The sequence below is a fragment of the Hemicordylus capensis genome, chromosome 3, assembly GCF_027244095.1.
Source record: "Hemicordylus capensis ecotype Gifberg chromosome 3, rHemCap1.1.pri, whole genome shotgun sequence".
NCBI classification, from domain to species: Eukaryota; Metazoa; Chordata; class Lepidosauria; order Squamata; family Cordylidae; genus Hemicordylus; species Hemicordylus capensis.
Window position 1 is genome coordinate 57,332,955 of NC_069659.1, and position 17,824 is coordinate 57,350,778.

General features: G+C 45.6%; 1 long non-coding RNA gene across 1 annotated transcript in view; it reads right to left on the minus strand.

The window, feature by feature from the left end:
* Nucleotides 1–17,824, minus strand: part of LOC128349100 (uncharacterized) — a 117,563-nt gene that overhangs the window by 49,664 nt on the left and 50,075 nt on the right. The gene's annotated exons all lie outside the window — the stretch shown is intronic.

Consider the following 17,824-nt stretch of genomic DNA (forward strand, 5'->3'; position numbering starts at 1 on the left):
GAGAACAACTTTGGGATCTAAAGCGGGACATCAGAGTGAATAGTGTTACACTCCTACATTTACCTGGGATTTTAAATGGAACTGGGATTTGGCATATAAGGAAATAGGAGTGAATTTGTTGCCTTTCTCCTTCATTTAAAAAAACAAGTTTGCAAACCTTTATTTGTTGGATATTTTCATGCATCTGGCATCACTTACTATAGAGTATGCATTGTACCAGTGGCTTTGAATCCAGATAGATATGTGTTCATTGGATTTGCATCACTTACAACAGAACACACCAACCGTTAATATGCCAATGAGATCATAGGCATAAAAGCAAAGTTTCCTCAAGGCAAGTTGAGGATAAAAATCCCTCCTCCTTTTAGACTGTCTTCAGTTGAAAAAGTCCTCTATATTTGAATCAAACAATATGTGATCTATTTTTCCAAGAAGCAATTGAAGACACATTTTAATCCAGAAGAAACAAAAATTAACTTCCAAAGTTGCCACTCTAAATCCTAGTTTGACTGTATACACGTTATGATGTTAAAGTGTTTGTTGGTTTTAATACATTTTATTTTAAATCTTAAAGAAAAACTCTCACTGCTCCAATGGGAAGAAGGGTTTTTTCTTCTTCTATTCCTTGTGTTCCTATTTCCTGGCTCTTTATGAAGATTTATCACCACTCTCTATTTCAGCTTCAAAAAAGATTAGGCTTTGATATAGAAATACAGAGAACATCTGTTGCCATGCTAGCTGGAACAATTTTACAAGGGTCCTCAATCCCTGTGCTTTGGGGTGGGAGCATGTGTGGATATAAAAGGAGAATTACCATATTTTCTGTGTGTACGCTATATAAGATCACTGATTGCACTCATAGCTAAAAAGTATATTGTTCTGAGGAATGAAGCACATATCTAATGATCTCCTAGAATTTACTTCTGTCCTTTTCACTGAGGTTAAAGTTAACTAAATATTTGTTTAATCTGATGGTGGCTGCTGTTTATGGAGTAAAACAAATCACAATCTGTGAACAGGGAACTTCCTCTTCCTCCGTACCATGTACAGAAAAACTAAACACACAAGGCATTGCTGAGCTTTTCTCTGAAGAATTTAGGGTTCATTCAGATACATATTACCTATTTTTTGGAACAGGAAATGCTCAGGAGAACAGAGGTTCATGCAGCGGTTCAGCACCACTAGGAGGGGAATGGTGAGTGGGATCTTTTAAAAAGAGAGCACAGATCCTTAGCTGCTCCCCACCACTGCATGCAGCTTCCTGCTGTGTCGGCCCTGCCCCCAAGAACCCTTGCGTTGTGCCAGCATGTACATGGCGTCTGCAGATGTGTGGGTGCTATTTGCATGATCAGCCACACCGTGCTGACCACACAAATGGTGTCCATGCACGCGTGGATGCCATGTGCATGCCGGCACCGTGCGCAGGTTCTTGGGGAGTAGCACCGTCACAGCAAGAAGCTGCATGCGGTGGTGGAGAGCAGCTAAGGACCTACTCTCTTTTTAAACAATCCCATTTGCCACTCTCCTCCCTGCAGCGTCGAACCGGTGCATGAACCTTGGTTCGTGCACATCCCTATTACCCAGGCAAGGTCCTGGCCCAAACAAGAAGTTGTTATAGGCCTTATCCTTTAGGAGATCTCAGTGGGTATACAGAGCCCTTCCCAAACCTGGGAATCCTTATCAGCTAGAAAGATGTTCCAGAATGCAAACTTGGTGGATCATCACATGAGACAACCATGTATAGAGCAGAAGATTCCCATTCAAGCTCAAATGGCTCCTGGCAGTCACTGTAGATGTTGAATAACTATTCTAAGCTTGTACTCAGAAGAGAATTCTTGAGACTTGAAAAAGGCTTTCTTTCCTAAAGGAGGGGCAGACTTTAAAAGCCCCCAGTGTTTTTCTCTGATCCTGAGCTCAGAGACATTCACCAGCATTCCTTCCCCAACTCTCTATCAGCTTTCCTCCAACCTCTACCTTTAAACTCAGTGGCAATGGTGGGAGAAACAATAGAGTGGTGCCACACAGGGAGTGGTGCCACACACCTTCTCTCTCTCTCTCTCTCTCTCTCTCTCTCTCTCTCTCTCTCTCTCTCTCTCTCTCCACTCCATGCATACTCTGGAGCAGTGCAGTAGGAACAAAGTAGCAACTGCTGCTCTTGAGCGCCACTCAGGCATCTGGCTATAAGGTGGTACTGCAGACATATCCTGCTTACTGCTGTCTGCCACATATAAGATGGGTTGCATGGCTCAGAAAATTGAAGCTTTGCCTTGCATTATAACACCCCCCAAACCTCCTCCTACTCTGAAGTCAGAGCAACCTTTCTACTTGCCAATAACTAAGTTGCTGTTAGAATACTTACCTATATACTTCTTGCCTGCCTGTTAATTTCATCGCTCCCCTGCCTTGCCATTCCTCACCTTGTTTGCCCCCCATAATTCCTACAGACTGCTTACCTGCCTTTCATTCATAGCTTGCTTGGATGACTTCACCTTTGACCACAAGTCCAGAGGCCATTCCTTGGAACTGATGCTGCACAGGCCCTAATTCTGCTTGCTGCCCGCCCAGAGTCACAATCACATATTTCCTTTCACAGGGCACAGTTCTCTTCTATTCAAAATCATTCAAAACATGGAAGGACATGGAGCTAGTATCCATACTCTTGGTTTGGAAGCAGGAGCGGGAAGTATGGTACTTTCCTCTGTTGCTTTCATACTTCCACAGTAGAGTCTCCATGTATTTCCAAGATGTTTAAGCATCACTGGCTATGAGCAGGTGGTGGCAGTGAATGTGGCCCCTATCACAAGCCACATAGAGGCTCCATGTGTGCCCAATGGTAGGGGCAGGGTTCTGGGCTGACAAGGTATTGAAGAGATGGGACCATTGTTCGGTGGTAGAGCATCTGCTTTGCATGCAGAAAATCCCTGGCATCTCCAGGTCAAGCGGGGAAAGACTCCTGGCTGGAACCTTGAAGAGCCACCAGCAGTCATATAGACAGTACTAAGCAAGATGGATCAATGGTCTGTTGCTTAAAGCAGCTTCCTAAGGTAATGAATAAACTCTTAAAACCACTCTTTTTGTCATAACAATTTTGTTTGTTTGTTTTGGACATTTATCTTCCACTTTTCAAGCAAATCTCCCAAAGACATTTAATCAAAACCTTCAGTAAGGAACCATACATCAAACAACCTGTTTAGATAGTTATATGCTGAGCCCTTTGGGCTTTGTCACTTCTTTCTTCTCCCCACCCACTCAGAGCAAGATGGTCCCTAAATAGCTCTGTGGTGGCAGTTGGGGAGGGAAGGTCAACCTCAGCTGCAAAATGGGAGCTGGTTTAGAAACGGAAATGTACCACGGCCAACATTTTCTTGAAACATCTATATTTTTAACTGAGTTGTAGATAATTCAGCAATATTATCCACATTTGGCTTTAAAAATATTCCTGGAAGCGTTGTCATTGGACCAGTTCCAGGAAGGATGTTAAAGTTGTACTGAAAAGCAGTGTACATCTTGAATCAATATGCTGGAAGCCAACTTGGAAAAGCATTTTACAACTTGCCTTATCTTTCCTATATGATTATGAAAATCTGCTTAACATGAATAGAATGCACTGAGTTCCAGCTGCCAGAGCCACTGACTTCCCATCTTGATAGTACTGCTTGCTGAGATTGTCACTATGTTATCAGAATTTTTTCTCTGTGAATGACCTCCAATTTGACCTAAGCAATGAAGAGGAATGGCCTTGAAACTGGAACCAAGTAAGTGGAATGAATGAGAAGTTAGTTAGCATAGGGAAACCATACCCTCGCCTGCAAATAAAATGTGAACCAGAGGCTGTGGGGGGGGGGGGGGGGGAATTGCCCCTTTGAAACATGCCCACAATTTGGGCAGTACTTTGGCTCTGCTACATGGTGAAAATATTCTCCCATTCAGAGTGAGGGCTGAACCCTCCCCTGATTTGGCTTTGTGATGTTATTACATAGTCAAAACTGGTTAGTTATTGGTGCTGTGACATCTTCATACTATGTGATCTTTATTGGTTAGATTATGCAGCCAACAAAAAGAGGAGTCCTCTTTTTTAAAAAAAATTCATACCAGAACAGTTGCTGAGAAGCACAGTGAACATGCTTGTAAAAAAGCAAGGTTTTGAGGAGTCTCTTGGAAAATATTTTGGCCCCCTGAAATTCCTTTTTACATGTGTCAGAAATATTTGCCAATAAATATTAGCACAGGCTTACTATGGTCCCCCTTTCCCCCCAATACAAGACTTGAAATGTGTCTCTTGTGTCTGTACTCCACATAAACTTCCCAACATCTCTTAGAATTGACTGCTTCTGATCCACTGCTTCTGATCCTATGTTGGCCTCCAAATGGATGCTTTTATATCCAAATTTTAACCCTGTTTACTAGAAGATAAGTACCAATTATTTCAACTAAACTAATTCCCAAGTAAACGTGTTTAGGATAGCAAACTTAAACATTTTTGAACAGTATCAGATCCTATGGCAATGGGGAAAATGCCTCAAATGCTTCTGGCTGGTCCCAGAGGGCTACTAGATGGAACATACTAAGCATTACATCCAGCTCCCACACTGCCTGCTGAGCCAGAGATCTCTTCTAAAACTTAGACTGGGGTCTTAAGCATACACACCATGAAATAAGATCAAGTGAACTTCTGAGTAAATGTATTTAGGAGAGGGCTGTTAATCTCATTTATATTACACAACATGACTGCTTGGGGCCAACTGCTACTAAGTAAAACCATCTCCCTCCCACAGAGCAAGGAGCCTCTATCAGTGGCATGCTGCTCTGCAGCTGGAAGGAGAAAATGAGAACTCGACTCCCTGCGTTGGCATGTCAGTGACCCATATTTGTCTTTCTATAGTATATCGGGTCCCTTTTCCAACTCACTCTGAGCCTTACAGATGGCAAGCTATTGCCTGAAATGAAAATTTGTAAACATTAACTTTGCATAAGTACAACACCGACTCCATTTACAGTCATGCGACCTCTAAAATGTTCATCAGCTCATTTGAGCATGAGGTTCTTTTTAAATTCTTGAACATTTCCCCCTCCCAACAAATAGGAATTACGTATTTAGAACATCTTTGTTCAAGGCATGGTATTATATGACAGTGGTGATGGCTAGCATTTATATAACAAATCCTGAGCACTCCAGGTGCTTTCCATGTGTAGGAAGAGCCCTGTTGGAACAGAATGAAAGTCTGTCTAATCCAGGATCCTGTTTCCTACAGTGACCAACCAGATGCTCCCCAGAAGCCCAGAAAACAATAGCCTTTTCCACTGTTGCTCCCCAGGAACCAGGAGTGTATTAAGGTTGGAATTGGCCCTGGGACAAATGAAGATGGGACTCCTGCCGCTTCCTGCTCCACCACCTCCTGCTCCTCCTCTTCCTCTTCTTCTCCCACTCCCTCATGTTTTTAATATGTAGCAGACAATAATTGTCACTTTCCTCTCCACAAGTAAATCTTGCCAAAGCTGGTGGCAATAAAATATAAGCCAACTGAATTTGAACCAGGCAACAAAACAAAACAAAACAAAACATCCCACACAACTATATTCCATGGGTGGCTCTTGTGTTCTGGAGTCTCTTAGCCAAGGTTCCACCGTATACCCTGTGACACTGATTGTCCCTATTTTTCAAGTGGGGGCCACTTTGGCAAAAATCTTCAATGTGAGAGTCATTTCCCACTGTGTTGACCTCCACACAGTGCTGTCCATTGACCTCCACACAGTGCTGTGTTGACACTCCACACAGTGCTTTTCTCAGTGCTGGAAGGGCCCCTTAAGAGAGTATCTAGGAGGAAACCACTGGGAAGGGCTACACATCCCAGCACTCTGTGAATGCCTTCTAAGATGATGCATTGTCTTCAAAGGAGCCCCACAGCACTGGGCAAAGTGCAGCAGCACTGGGCAAGGTTGTCTCGGCATGGTGCCAGGGGGACTATGCAGAGTGTTCAGCTTTGATCAAAGCTTCATACAAGGCCAATAAACAATTGGGGTTTATTGGCCTTAAACATCAACTTAATATTGATGGGGACCGCCACTGGCCCCCAGTGAAGAACATTGCCCTGCAGCAACGGCTACAACTACAAATATTTATATACCACCTTTCAGCAAAATTCCTCAAAGCCATTAGCATAGAGAAATAGAAATAAATAAGATGGTTCCCTTTCCCCAAAGGGCTCCTGACCTAAAAGAATATGAGATAGCAACAACCATTGGATGAATTATGTGCTGGGTTTGAACAAGACAAGTTGCTCTCTCTCCCTGCTAAATAGAAGGGAGGCACAACAAAGGGAGGTGCCTCTTTGCTCAGTTAGCAGGGGTTACCTCTGGCCTGGCCTTGTCCCTCCCTCCTCCTTTCTTGTGACTGGATAGCATGATACGTTGGCTCACAGCCCATTCCTCCCACAGCCTGACAAGCAGGCTCAGCCTGGCAAGTGTGGTGATGCAAATGGCGTCCACACATGCATGGAGGTCACGAAAGTGGCCTCCGTGCATACACAGAGGCCCGAACCAGTCCGCAGCTGGCCCAGGCTGTCATTCAGGAGGCCGGCAGGGGCTCCTCCACAGAAGAGCTTGGAGGAGTCCCTGCCACCACCACGTGCCACCTCTGATGTTTCTGCCATTACCTCACTGCCTCTGCTAAAGGTACGGAGGCCCCTTTCTCTCCCCTCCCAGCCCCTTTAGGATAGGGATTAGGGATGCCCACTTTACTTGTAAAAGGGAATCCTCAAGGATTCCCCTTCACAAGTATCCTCAAATCAACCCACAAACCAGTTCAACCCGATTCTATGCTTAAACCAGACTGGACCCAGTTTGACTTAACCTGAGCAGAGACATGGGAATAAGAGAGAACAGGGGGGCAGTCCTACACTCTTTACTTCCACTCTTCCACTCCTCATATCCCTAGTGGTCAGTAGGAGTTATTAGTGATGAGAGATAATGCCTGTGGTGTCATATATCTCCAACAAACACCAGATTCTCCTTCCTTGGGATGTGGGAGAATGTTTATAGCTGCTTCCCATGTTAACACAAAGCAATCACATTTGTTTAACTAAGCTTTATTCAGAAACAACTCCATTTTCCTCCGTCTCCTTTTCCTTTTCCTCCCTTTCCCTTTCTGACTCCACCCCACACACACTCTGTCTACAGGATCCCCACAGGGACAAACTTCTCATAAACAAAACATAAAAGATTGCTAGATGGTATACAACAGAGTACAGTTCTTTTTGCTTCACAAGGTATTTTCATTATAAACATTATCACGGGAATGATATGCAGATAGTTAAAACTGTGTGGTGTAAGGACACTACATATCCTTACATATGTAAGGGGGAGGGGACAAGGAGCTGCAAGGCTATTCCATCTGCCTGCAGGGACTTACCAACTGGTCCCTCTGCCTCCTGTGGAGCTACCAGCCCAGACGGGGAGCAGCCTGCTTGTCTGCTGCCAAGTTCTAGCTGGCTGGTTGCCAGCCCCCAGACTGTTGAGGAGATCCACCTAGAGCCTGTTCTGGGAGCTGCACATGAAAGGTGTGGCTCTCAGGGCTTGTTGGCTTAAAAGCAGGGAGGCTTGCCAAAGGTGTAGTCATCGGGCCACCAAAGGGGGCCGGCCTTTGGGGCTGGGCCTTCGAGGGTGGGTCTGAGGGCTGGGGGGTTGGGTTGTGCCAGGCCTTTATCAAATATGTGTTTGGGCTCTCTTGAGGGGGATGGTGCTGGGAGTGCGCCCAGCATTTCTGGGGCAGCTATTACTGTTGTGGTGGGGAATAGAAGAATTGGCGCAGGCAGAGCAGCTGGCCATTACAGGGGAAGGGAAATTAGTAACATAGTGACTGTTTCCACTTCCAACTGCGCTGTCAACTCTCAGGCCTCGGGGAGCAGCCCCAACAACCCACAGAGTCTGGTCTTGCTCCTCTGTAATGCCAGGTCAGTTCAGAATAAGACCAAAATTGTCCACGATTTGATCGTGGATGAGGGAGCTGACCTGGCATGTATAACGGAGACCTGGTTGGGGGAGCCGAGTGGTCCTGTGTGGGTTCAGCTTCTCCCACCAGGTTACTCTGTCGTGGAGCAGGCTAGAGGATGTGGGCGGTGGGGGGGTGGAGTGGCTGTGGTCCATAAGGATACCATTTCCCTTACCAGGGCCCCTGTGAGACAGCTGACTTATATTGAGTGCGTATTTTTGCGGCTGGGAACTAGGGATAGATTGGGGATTCTGTTGGTGTACCGTCCACCCCGCTGCCCAACTGACTCCCTAACTGAGCTGACGGAGCTAGTCGCGGAGTTGATGTTGGAGTCTCCTAGACTTTTAGTGCTGGGGGACTTCAATATCCACATTGGGACTGGCTTGTCTGGTGCAGCTCAGGAGTTCATAGTGGCCATGACAACTATGGGCCTATCCCAATTAGTTTCTGAACCAACTCACGTTGCCGGCCACACACTCGATTTGGTCTTTTGTTCGGATCAGGGGGGTGTTCCGTGGGTGGGGGATCCAGTGGTTTCCCCATTGTCATGGACGGACCACTACCTGGTTAAGGTTGGTCTCACAGCCGCAATCCACCCCTGCAAGGGTGGTGGACCTATTAGGATGGTCCGTCCGAAAAGGCTGCTGGACCCAGTGGGATTTAAAAAGGCCTGGAGGATTTTGATGTTGGTGCGGCAGCGGCCGGTGATTCTGTCGATGCCCTGGTGGGAACCTGGAACAGGGAACTCATCAGGGCAGTAGACATGATTGCTCCTAAGCATACCTTCTTACCTGCTGTAAAAATGGCCCCTTGGTATACTGAGGAGTTGTGGGGGCTGAAGCGGTTGGGTAGGAGACTAGAGCGCAAGTGGAGGAGAACTCGGTTCGAATCTGATAGGATACAGCATGTCACCCATTTGAAGAGTTATGCGGTCACGGTGCGTGCGGCAAAAAAGAGATTCTGGTCTGCGCGCATTGCGGCTGCAGGTTCGCACTCAGCAGAGCTATCCTGTGTTGTGAGGAGTTTGATTTCTGCTCCTTCTACTTCATATCAGTCCCTGGGGTCGTCCTGCTGTGATGCCTTTAATGGTTTTTTTGCAGACAAGATCTCGTGTATTCAGGCCGACTTGGACTCCACTGTTTTTGCAGGGTCTATGGAGGAGGTGTCCAGCAATCTCTCTTGCAGTATTAGATTGGATCAGTTTCAATCTGTGACTCCTGAGGATGTGGACAAGCTGCTTGGGACTGTGGGGCCTACCACCTGCTCTCTGGATCCTTCCCCGACTTGGCTGCTTCTATCTAGCAGGGAGATTGTTGGAGATGGTCTGGTTAATATCATAAACGCATCACTGAGGGAGGGTAGGGTGCCCCCTTGTTTGAAGGAGGGATTGATTTGACCACTCCTAAAGAAGCCTTCTTTGGATCCCTAGTGATTGGCCTGTAACTACAGGCGAATCTCCAATCTCCCTTGGCTGGGCAAGGTGATTGAGAGGGTGGTGGCCGACCAGCTCCAGGCAGTCTTGGAGGAAACTGATTATCTAAACCCATTTCAAACTTGCTTTAGGGCTGGCTATGGGGTTGAGACAGCCTTGGACGGCCTGATGGATGACCTTTACCGGGGAATTGACAAAGGGAGTGTGACTCTGCTGGTTCTTCTGGATCTCTCGGCGCCTAGGGGAGTTGGGGATAGGGGGCACTGCTTGGCAGTGGTTCTGCTCGTATCTCTCGGGTAGATTCCCGATGGTGGAGCTTGGTGACAGTTGCTCCTCAAAACGGGAGCTGTTATATGGAGTCCCTCAGGGCTCCATTCTGCCACCAATGCTTTTCAATATCTACATGAAACCGCTGGGTGAGGTCATCAGGAGATTTGGTGCTGGGTGTTATCAGTATGCTGATGACATCCAAATCTACTTCTCCTTTTCATCTTCAGGAAATGGCACTCGTTCTCTAAATGCCTGCCTACAGGCCGTAATGGGCTGGATGAGGGAGAAAAATTGAAGCTGAATCCAAGCAAGACAGAGGTGCTCATTGTGGGGGCTCAGAATCTGAGGGATGAGTTAGATTTCCCTGTGCTGGATGGGGCTACACTCCCCCAGAATAAGCAGGTGCACAGCTTGGGAGTACTCCTGGACCCAGGCCTCACCCTGGTGTCTCAGGTGGAGGCCATGGCCAGGAGTGCTTTCTATCAGCTTCGGCTGATTCGAAAGCTGCGTCCATTCCTCGGAGAGGCTGACCTCAAGACAGTGGTGCATCAGCTGGTAATCTCCCGGCTTGACTACTGCAATGCGCTCTACGTGGGGCTGCCTTTGTACATAGTCCGGAAACTTCAGTTAGTTTAGAATGCGGCAGCCAGATTGGTCTCTGGGGCAAACCGGAGAGACCATATGATGCCTGTTTTGAAACAACTACACTGGCTGCCGATATGTTTCCGGGTAAAATACAAAGTGCTGGTTATTACCTTTAAAGCCCTGAACGGCTTAGGTCCGAGTTATCTAAGAGAACGCCTTCTTTTACATGATCCCCACTGCACGTTAAGGTCATCTGAGGAGGTCCGTCTCCAGTTGCCACCAGTTCGTCTGGTGGCAACGCAGAGGCGGGCCTTCTCTGTAGCTGCTCCTGGGCTGTGGAATGCACTTCCGGCAGAAATTTGTAATCTGAGATCATTGCTGTCCTTCAAGAGAGCCCTTAAAACGTACTTATTTGGCCTGGCCTTCCAGAGTTTTAAATGATTAATTGTTTTAAACATTTTTAAATTGTTGCCCTGATTTTCAGGGCTATTAGCTGTTTTATTGGTTTTACTGTGTTTTAATAGTTTGATTTTAATTGTTAATTTATTTTTAATTGTTTTTATCATGTTGTAAACCACCCTGAGCCGTATCGGAAGGGCGGTATATAAATCTAATAAATAAATAAATAAATAAAATCTTAATTAGGCAATACAGGCTTCTGCAAAAGGTCTAGCATATATGGAGACAAGATGAGGAAAAATGGAAATGCCCGCCTGCCTGCAAAACATTTAAATGTCTTTCCCAGAGTCTTCTAGCAAGCTTGCGATTCCTCTTAAATCAAGAATGAGGTCAGATGTTTTGAGGCCTCCTCTACTAGAGAACAATAAGCTTTCCATGAAATAATATTAAGTGAGAACATGCCCTCCCCCCCCCACACCCCTTTGCATTTTTCTTTTCCTGGTATAAATGCACCAACACATACTATTAAGCTTAGGAGTTTACACACACACACACACACACACACTCCACCCCAAGGAGAATATAAAAGTCTCCAAATAAAAGTTGCACATCTTTCTTGGAACATAGGAAGCTGATTTCTACTGAGTCAGACCATTGCTCCTTTCTATTGCTTTTCAACTCTTTATATGTGGGAGAATCTGCTTCATAGATAGGAAGGTACACAAAGGTTATCTAACTTAGGGTTGTGCATGGAACTGGCTGGTCTTTTCTGGTCCAGTTCAGGTTCTGAACTGGACCAGGTCAGTTCGGTCTCACACCCCCTTGAACCCCCTCCTCAGTTCGGTTCAGTTGGGGATTTTTTAAAAAAATTACCCCCTCTGGGGGGGTGGTTCTCAGAGGTGGCGGCGGGGGTGTCCATTGAGGCTCCTTGCTGGCCTTCCATCCTTCCAAATATGGCTCATTTGGCCATTCTTTGGCCTATTTGGGCCTTTCTCCCCAGCACAGTGGCCATTTTGGAGGCTACTGTGCCTGCAAAATGGGCCTCTGTGTGGCCTGGCATGACCCCATTTAATACATGCATCAAAGTAAATGGGCAACTGTGCATCCTTTCAGGGATATGCTGCATGCATTGTCAGATTTAGCTTAGTTTCACAATGCTTAGTAGGCACACAGCAGTCCCACCTTCAGAAGCAGTGCTGGTATGCTTTACAGTGGCTTGGAAGCAGCGATTGCACCTTGTCTCTTTTCTGATCAGGGATCTGCACAGAATGTAAGCTGATAGTCATAGGGAGCCTCCATATTCCGAGGCAGTACACCACTGAACTACAGTTGCAGGGAAAGAAAAGTGGGAAGCAGAGTTCTTCATGGCGCTTTCCAGACTAGCTGTTCATCAGCAGCAAAATGCCTCCGTTTGGGCAAGTCGCATTCGGAACATAAACAACAGGGGGAGCAGTCTCACAGCAACTAACTTTCCGAAAAAACAGCAACTTTTTCACGCTGGATATATGATGTCCTTGCTCTATATCGCAGCAATTAAATTTGCAACAAGGCATTGGAAATGTGAATGGCACCGTGCTGCCTGCGTGGGGACTGTGGTGTCACAATGCAGGAAGTGCGGAAGCACACTTCCGAGATACGTCCTGACCCCACTGTAGGGTCTAGTCTGGAAAGTGCCCATGAATTAAAGTGAGGAAAGTATAATGAAGCACAAATCTAAACTACTTATTCATGAAGTAAACCCTATGCATACATACATGGGAGAAATCCCATTGAAATTAATAGGACTTAGTCTTGTGTAAGCATGCATAGGAGTTGGATGCCTCTCAGCCTCTCATGTGTGCATGTATGACTAAAGGGGGAAGTGAAATAGCTGGGCGGTTGGGTGCAGAAGAAATGTAAACTGTAGTAATAGCAAGGGACCTCTGCCAAGCAGCAGTTCTTGTCAGTGGACTTTGCGTGGGTGGGGCAGGTGGAGCGGGGTGTGTGTGTAAAGCCACATACAATATACTGGGTCCAATATAATGGGTCTACTTCTCTAAACAGTATAGAAGTAAGGTTTTCTAAACAAACTGTTTAAGGCTTTCTAAACAAACCTTTCCAAACAAACTTTTCACAAATATGTAATCTTGTTTGCTTTTGTTCAACTGATGCAAAAAAACCAAAAAACAAAAAAACCCCACATGTTCTAGTAAGGATTAATTTGGTTAGGCAGTTCACAAGTTAACCCACTTAAACCTCAAACATTCATGCGTCTGCCATCTTGAATTGGGGTGCATGACATCATCACAAACTATGCATTTGAGATGTCCCTATGTGTCCGTACAACAGTACCAAATTTGGTTCCAATCAGTTCCCACTTGCACCTCAAACATTCATTTGTGTGCCATCTTGGATCAGGGTGGATGACATCATTACAAACTACACCCTTGAGCCGTTCCTATGTGTCCCTACTGCTGTAGCAAATTTGTTCAAATCGGTTAGTTGTGTCACAAGTTAGCCCAATGGCACCTCAAATGTTCATGCATTACTATCTTGACTTGGGGTGGATGACATCATCGCAAACCACACAATTGAGGTGTCCCTGTGTGTCACTCACTACAACTGTAACAAACTTGGTTCAAATCGGTTAGACAGCCCAAGGGTTAGCCCTCTGGTGCCTCAAATGTTCACGCGTCCTCTATCTTCCTCTACACCACTGAGGTTTACCATGTGTCACTCACTACAACTGTACCAAATTTGGTTCAAGATGGTCCACAAGTAAGCCCACTTGCACCTCAAAGGTTTATATGTTGAAGCGGACTGGATGACATCATCACCAACTACACCATTGAGGTGTCTCTATGTGTCTCTACAGCTGTGGCAAATGTGGTTCAAATTAGTTAGGTGGATCAGTTAGTCTACTTGTGCCTCAAGCATTTACGTGTCCACCATCTTGAATCAGAGTGGATGACATCATTGCAAACTTGAGGTATCCCTATATGTCCCTATAGTTGTAGAAAATTTGGTTCAAATTGGTTAGGTATTCCACAAATGTTTATGCATCTGCCATCTTGAATTGTGATGACATCATCACAAATGCTGTTGAGGTGTCCCTGTGTTTCCCTACAACTGTACCAAATTTGTTTCAAATTGGTTAGACAGTCCACAAGTTAGCCCACTTACGCCTCAAATGTACATGCATCCACCATCTTTGGCCCTATCCACCACCACCCAGCACAGTACTTCCAGTGACTGTTGCTGGTGTGTGTCTTATGTTTCTTTTTAGAATGTGAGCCCTTTGGGGACAGGGAGCCATCTTATTTGTTATTTCTCTTTGTAAACCACCCTGAGCCATTTTTGGAAGGGCGGTATAGAAATCGAATTATTGTATAGAAATCAAATTATTATTATTATTATTATTATTATTATTATTATTATTATTATTATTATTTTGAATTGGGTTGGATGACATCATCACAAACTTGAGGCATCCCTTTGTGTCCCTATAGCTAAAGCAAATTTGGTTCAAATTCATTAGGTGGTCCACAAATTATCTCACTTGCACCTCAAAGGTTTACGCATCTGCTATCTTGAACTGGGGTGGATGACATCATCACAAACTATGCTGTTGAGGTGTTCCTGAGTGTCCCTACAACTGTACCTAATCTAGTTCATATTGGTTCAGGCATTGCATAGTTGATGGGGGGGGGGGGACCACCCACATGGACAACACACACACACACACACACACACACACACACACACACACACACACACGGAAACACACACGGAATGCCGGGTGATCTCATAAGCCTACTGGAAAGTCGGCTAAAAAAAGGAGATGAAACCTCCTCCTTTGACTATACAACCACATTATTTGGATAGAAAATACCATGTGGCTTTCCTTAAACTCTTTCCAGTTATAATCCCACTCTTGTGACTTCAGCATATACCACAACAGTGATGCTTTGTGTGAATCAAATGCATATAGCCTTTGATAAACACTACCTTGTTTAACCTCTTGGAACAGTGTATGTCATGAGTCAGCGGACCAAACAGAAAAAGCTCCCAGTTGTGGTGATAAAGATTCAAAGAACTATAACCTACTGTGAAGGCAAATTTTAGAGTATAAACTTAGTACTATCCTTGTCATTGTGTCTTCCATTCTTGCTCTTTTTTGTTATTTCTGCCTCTACCCACTTTGGTGTCTCCCTTGCCACACAAACTATCTAAGATATTTCCGGGTGGCCCAGAGGGCTCTGGGGAAGAGGGAGATGTCAAAAATGGTCACTTCCCTGCTACACCAGTGTAGTTAGTTGGGAAGTTGTTAGACTGCTCTCTCATTACACCAGAGATTCCTTGCTCTGACTGTCTGGCAGTATCTAGAGCATTAGCCCCCAGAGACTAACTGGCCTCTATTTTTTCCGTAAAGCGCAATATCCACGTGTGGCACCATATGTCCTGTCTTGCAATCAAGAACCCTGGATAGCTCCAGGTGAGCATCTTGCTCCAATAAGGGCTGAAGAGGAATGAGATCTTAAATACCCCCATGCTCAGACTGCCAGCACACACACCCCACCCCACCCGGCTACAACTCCCAGTCCCTGCCTGGACAGAAGAGAGATTCAAAGGAGTGTGGACTCTGGACTGGAGTCTACACTTCCCAAGTCCCTCTAGTTTCATTACTGACACTGGTGAACAGGCTTGGGAAAGTGTGTGTGATGTATTTGGTTTGGGTGAAGCTGGTTCATTGCTGCGCTTGGGCTCAGGCACAGTAAGTTCCAGTTTCTGAATCTCCAGTTTCTGGGGCAACCAGCTGGCAGGCTCAGGCTTCAGCCTAGTCTCAGGGTTTGGTACTGGAACTGGCTCCTATGGTCCAGCGGGGGGCTGCTCGGGATCAGACTCAGTGCTACTGCTCAGGACTCCGGTCATTACACAATGTAAGTAAATAATCTACCAATTCACTCACAGACATATTCACCAATTGAGAACTGTAGTAACTCATTCGTGGACATTCTTTAGGGTATTTATTTATTTATTTTTAAATTTATATACCGCCTTTTATTAAAATAATCACAAGGCGGTTCACATAGAAAAAGTTAAAACAAGACTATAAAAATTACACAATTAAAATATGTTAAAATATAAAAACAGATCTAATTTTAAAAATATAAAAATACATACACTAAAATACCATTCCCTTTTCGGGAGTGTCAACTTCTTACCCATCCCAGACTGAGGAAGAATGAGTCGTGAATGGGTTTGAATAGGTTGTGATTTGCTCTTTGCACCCAGATATCTAGACAGCCAGACTTGGGAGATGCTGCAACTTTGAAATGTTATGGATACACGCAAAATTCATGGAGAAACCCTACCATCATCTCCACAGCAGTTGGGGTATCATGACAGAGTGATCCTGTCCTGGCTTCCCTTGCTTCTTTTGGGGTTTGTTGAACTCAGACTGATGAAAGCTGGCCAACCTGTAGGGGATGACCCTTTCTAGCCAAATGGACCTTTAGCCTGAAACCACACTGCTTGCATTCTGTCATGGTTGTTGGCCTTGGATAAGCCTCAGCCAGCATCCTAAAAAGGTAGGCTAATACCCTTCCAAGGTGTGCTGGTATTTCAGATGCAGGGCTCTGACTTCCCCTTGGTCTTGACACCAGACATTTTGAGGAGTTTTTGGCCTTTTGCATACCTGCCATCTAGTCAGAGGTGCATTGCATAATGGAAGGCTGACAAAGATCTAGGGCAGGGGTGTCGAACTGCGACCCTCCAGCTGTTGGCCTACAACTCTCATCATCCCTGGCTACTGGCCACTCTGACTGGGGATGTAGGCCCACTCGGAGTTGTAGGCCAACAACAGCTGGAGTGCCACAGTTGGACACCTCCTGATCTAGGGCATAACTCACTGGGAAGTTCTCCTCCCGTGACAGCTCCATTTAAACTAATGGAAGCCATGCAAGAATACAGTGCATCTCACATAGTGGATGCAGCGGCGCTCTTACCCATGGACTTCAGAGCCAAAATCCAGGGCTTCCACACACCCTGCCCCCCCCCAATCATCTTTAGTCTGTCCTAGGTGAGCCCCTGGTGGCGCAGTGGTAAAAGCCCCTGGTGGCACAGTGGTAAAACTGCTGCCCTGTAACCAGAAGGTTGCAAGATCGATCCTGACCAAGGGGCTCAAGGTTGACTCAGCCTTCCATCCTTCCGAGGTCGGTAAAATGAGTACCCAGAAATGTTGGTGGCAATATGCTAAATCATTGTAAACCGCTTAGAGAGCTTCCAGCTATAGAGCGGTATATAAATGTAAGTGCTATTGCTAGGTGGTGTGGTAGTTGCTGGCCTGCACTGTGCCGAGCCACCGAGCGTGATTGTGACCTGTGCTGGGTGCTTTATTTATTTATTTATTTATTATTATTATTATTATTATTATTAACATTTATATCCCACTCTTCCTCCAAGGAGCCCAGAGCGGTGTACTATATACTTAGGTTGTTTCTCCTCACAACAACCCTGTGAAGTAGGTTAGGCTGAGAGAGAAGTGACTGGCCCAGAGTCACCCAGCAAGCATCATGGCTGAATGGGGATTTGAACTCGGGTCTCCCCGGTCCTAGTCCAGCACTCTAGCCACTACACCACGCTGGCTCCACTGCTTTAGAGACAGAGGGGAGATTGGGGAAAGAAATGTATGGGATGGGAATATGTTAAATTGTGTGTTGAAATATTTCTGCTACTGCATATTTGTATAAATATACCTGTTTTATATACTTACATTCTTGTGAGTTCAATTGCTGTTTGTGCTCTCAAGAACCCATGTGTTAAAAATACTGCGTGTGTTATGGTGTGTGTGTGTGTGTGTGTGTGTAGGGGGATGATGCTTAACTTGTATTGGGAGGGGGGCCTCCAACAGAGGGGGGCGGGCAGGCTCGAAAGGCCTTTAGGACTATGCTCCAAAATTACCTAGGTGCACCTCTGAGAGGATGGTGCTGGGCTCTGGGCCTATGCCAGCAGCTTGGATTCCTATGCATGTCAGAGGTCTATTGGAGCTTATTTTAAACCCCATTCGTGTATGTGTGTCTATGTGACTAATCCAGAAGCACACATATAGAAGAATGAAAAGCTGAAGTTGCAAACACAATACAACTATATACAAATAACTGCCTGTTGGT